The 4582-nt window shown below is 45.8% G+C and overlaps 1 pseudogene; it reads left to right on the top strand.

Moving 5' to 3' along the window:
* The first annotated feature begins 2945 nt into the window (after positions 1–2945).
* On the top strand, positions 2946–4358 carry LOC149360679 (uncharacterized; annotated as a pseudogene).
* Positions 4359–4582: the final 224 nt, after the last annotated feature.

Genomic DNA, 4582 nt, shown 5'->3' with positions numbered 1-4582 from the left:
TGAAAAAACAGATAAGTACGAAGCCGCGTTCGCTCCACCACCACGCACTTCCCCACTCAGTTCGACGTTGCTCGTTTCATATACGTTGTGTCGAACATCCTAGACAGTTCCAACATTTGACAGGTGAATGACAGAACACGATGGATAGAAATACAATGATATAAATATGAAATAGCCTAATTAACCTTTCTAGTTAGACCGCATAAATCAATAAAACCGAGAACGAAATTGGTCGAGTTGGGGAATCGAACCAGGGTCTCCGGAGTGCGATACGAGCACGCTAGCCACTCCGTAATGCCAGCTCAATGGTTTGGAATGAACAAAGGCGCGTCTAGCTAATACGGCGTCTTCGTTCACTCCCATCTTCCCCCTTTCCCTTACGGCGAGGTGCAGGTGTCCACCCAGATATGCGAGAGAGATACATTTCCTTTCCTCAAAAAATAAATTTACCGTCCAGCAAGGCGTACAGCAGAATTGGCGATGGCGTTCTGTGGACTCCCTGGCAGCGTTGCAAGACGCTGTCGCGTTCCACTCTTACAGGCGAAGCTTAACATGTTAACCACACATCAGTAACACACGCAGACAGCCAATGGACGCGTCATTCGCTGGTAGCACTTGAATCACCATTCACAACCACATTCGCGGCAGAATGCTGTACTCAGGCTTTCGCCTTGCACCACTTTAGTCGCCAAAGTGACTCCTAATTTTCTAAATGACAATGCCTCGAAATATCAGGCGTACTTTCGCCCGGAGCATCACATCGATAACACGGGTCTTCATTGTTAAATAGGTAGTTGTTGGACACTCCACAATGCACTATACCCACAACAAGCATGGAAAGTACATGTGGCCTCATGACAGTCGCGCAAATCAGCGCACAAGCGATAAGTTTACAAGATTCATCCCCACAATGGATATATACGAAAGTAGCCAAGAGATTCTGAAACCGAGGAATCCGTTTGGTAATGTTAGTATTACTTTATATGGATCGAAAAATAAAAGTACCAGCGTAATTTATTCCTTTCACTCATTTAGAATACTCTAAGCATCGATTAAATTCCACGGTAGCTAGCCAGTCAGGAAATACTAATAGATAAGTTCAGACTACGGGAGACGCAGCGCAAACAGAGTGGAAAATAGAGTTGATATAAGAAATTCAGGGGGGCACTTTGTTGACCTAAAGTGCGGTGAGGCGAAAGCCTTTAGCGGGGTGGTGCTGCTTATGTCACTGATCTGTGGTTAAGATGTTAATTAAGTACGCAATTGTTTGTGAATCTTAATAGCTGGAGACACTGGAGGGCGTTTGGGAGGCAGTACAAGGCAGGTGGGCAGCTAGGGTATTTAAATAATTATACAGAAAGAGCGTTGACTCACAGTGGCGGGAAAGAACTAGAAAACTAACCAGTAAGTAGCCCGTCATGAGGACGGAGAAAGAAAGAGCATTAAACGATAGGTTAAAAACGCAGAAGTTAAAAATTGGATGAATTCAATGGAAAAGAAACATAGTGTAGAACTATGTCGATACTGGAAAAGGCAGATCAGGAAAGAATTTTTCTCTGACAACTCAAGAGGCAGTGCCCTACTTTTTGAAGCTAGGTCAGGGCGTCTTAGAACGCGCAGATAGAAAAAGAAATTTAACGAAGAAGATGACACATGTGCAGGTGTGGTAGATCTGTGGAAACAATTGAACACCTCATAATCAAATGTGATGGTATCCATCCGGATGTCGTTGCAGGCAAAGTCACTCTTTCTGAGGCCCTAGGGTTTAAAGATAACAATGGTCATGTAAATAACTCTGCAGAGGAAGTTAGCAAAAAGCGATTGGAGGATTGGTGGCTGAAAAGCAGAGATGTGGCATAAGGTTAGAATTGTAGGAAACCGTAGGTAAAGATGATGGGGAATCTTAATGAGAATTGCCAACACAGTAAACAAAAAAATAATAAAGAAAGAGCAGCTGAGCATGGTGGCATTTGCCACCACCCCGTTTCAAAGAGGGCGCTCCCACCCACCCACCCATCCATCCATCCATCCATCCACCCACCCGCCCACCCACCCACCCATCCATCCATCCATCCATCCACCCACCCACCCACCCACCCGCCCACCCATCCATCCATCCATCCATCCATCCATTCATCCATCCACCCACCCACCCACCCACCGACCCACCCATCCATCCATCCATCCATCCATCCATCCATCCATCCATCCATCCATCCACCCACCCACCCACCCACCCACCCATCCATCCATCCATCCATCCATCCATCCATCCATCCATCCATCCATCCATCCATCCATCCATCCATCCATCCATCCATCCATCCATCCATCCATCCATCCATCCATCCATCCATCCATCCATCCATCCATCCATCCATCCATCCATCCATCCATCCATCCATCCATCCATCCATCTGATTCGACGCCTTTCTGCAAACACTTTCCAGCGTCCTACAGAAGTAGAACTACATATGCGGTGGCAGGATCCTTTCCGTACAAAACCATGTAAATAAATACCATGAAAGAAATTAAAAAAGGTAGAAGGTTATCGGCCCATTACAGTGGCAAATGTGGATTACAAAATTTTTGATCAAGTCTTGTCAAATGGCCTGCAATTCGCAATGTCGGTACTCATTGGATCTCACTAGACGTGCGGTTTGAGAGGCCACTCCATTCAAAGTAATGTTCACACTGCGCGGACAATACTTGAATATTCCTCCAGCTCTCATGAGCAGCTAGCTCTGCTTCAGATCGACCTTGCGAAAGCATTTGACCGCGTTCGCCATTCATTTCTGTTTTCACTTCTAGAGCGAGCAAACGTGGGTTCTACTGTACTTAAAGAGGTGAAACTTTGCTACAGCAACTGTTCAACACGATTAATCATTAATGGCCAGCTCTAAAACCCTGTGCCAATCCGCTCTTCCATGAAGCCAGCCTGTCCGATGTCTCCTCTGCTTTTTGCTCTTTACCTGGAACCGCTTTGTTTGAGGGTTTTGCGTAACAGTAACATCCATGGGTTCCCTGTTTTGGATAATGAAGGCAAATTGCTAGCATATGCTGACGACCTTGAATTTTTCTGCATTGACAAGCCCAGCATTGATGATGTGTTGTCCACGATAGATCGATTTGGCATCGTCTCTGGTTCTCAATTGAATCGCTCCAAAAATTCTGGCCTATGATTTGGTTCATGGGGCACAACTCCGCCACTGTACGCTGGCTTAGAATGGTCTTGTGTGGCTCCTAAATATCTTGGTGTTCCACTTCATGCCTACAAATCAAGTGCGCATTACTGCAGAGAGCGAGTTCCAGCCGTTGAGCGTTATGCTCAGACGTTTGTACCTCATCGCCTTTTAATTTTTGGTCCAGCCCAAGCTTGTAACACCTTTCTGGCAACAAGAATCTATTCCGTACTACAGGTCCTTCACTGCGCCAGACATTACATACAGCGTTTCCATCGTATATTTGCGACGTTTATTTGGTCCTCCAAATTTGAGCCCATGCGGTGTGATAACCTTTTCAAGCCTGTTTGTGCAGGAGGCCTGGGCCTAGAGCACCTGTATGTGAGACAGTTGGTTGCCCGTTTCTTGTTTTTTCGCGATTGTTCCCATCCGATTATTAGAGCATTCTTGCAGGTTAACTTCACGACTCTACTTCCGAACTTAGTAGTCTCTTCCAATTTTACTGAATGCCCCCGTTTACTAAGCTTTATGCAGGAAGTTTATGCCTCCGTGCGTTTTTTGACAGCTCGGTTTTCAAATGAGTACTTATATTCTGTTTCGCGCAAAAATCCGTACAGGGACTTGATATCGACGCTCTTCCCGCCCCCGCTATATCGTTCTGTCCACTTTGGGCTCATGGGTCATGATGTTTTAAAGCGAGTGTGTAAAATGCCAATTTGTCTTTGCACCAAAACATTTTTCTATAAATTGCACACCAAAACTCTACCTGTCAACACGTGGCTCGATAGGAAAAACATTTTTGTGTCTTCTGTAAACTGTCGCTTGTGCAATGTGCCTGAAACAACTGAACATTGTTTTAATGACTGCAAAGACGCTATTTTGTTTGGAGCTGTGTTTCAGAGGACGCTACAGAAAGATTTTCTCCTAACTTCCTACAGAGTGCGCTACCAAGTTGATTCCCAGCCTATTTCTAACCCCTATGATATGATTCTTCTGATTCGACTTCATAGCCTTTGGTAAACGCGCATGCAAGACCGCAACGTTGAACCTGTTGTTTCGCCCAGATTTCACTTTAGCTGAATGTTGCTGCAGGTAACAGACATTTACAAAGAATTAGACTTTGTACCGGATTGGTTTCCTCTCCTGATGCGCTGTATATCCTTACCGGCCGTTTAGTTATAATATGTTACTATTATGTTTCCGCCACGTAGCGCCTACCTAGGTGCTCTGTAAATAGGTGTGTTCGTGTGCGTGTGTGTGCGTGCGTGCGTGCGTGTCTGTGTGTGTGTGTGTGTGTGTGTGTGTGTGTGTGTGTGTGTGTGTGCGTGTGTGTGTGTGTGTGCGCGCGCGCGCGCGTGTGTGTGTGTGTGTGTGTGTGTGTGTGTGCGCGCGTGTGTGTG

Source organism: Amblyomma mixtum, chromosome 2 (assembly GCF_055824585.1).
Source record: "Amblyomma mixtum isolate Tamu chromosome 2, ASM5582458v1, whole genome shotgun sequence".
Lineage (NCBI taxonomy): Eukaryota > Metazoa > Arthropoda > Arachnida > Ixodida > Ixodidae > Amblyomma > Amblyomma mixtum.
This window is presented reverse-complemented; position numbering and strand designations above follow the sequence as displayed.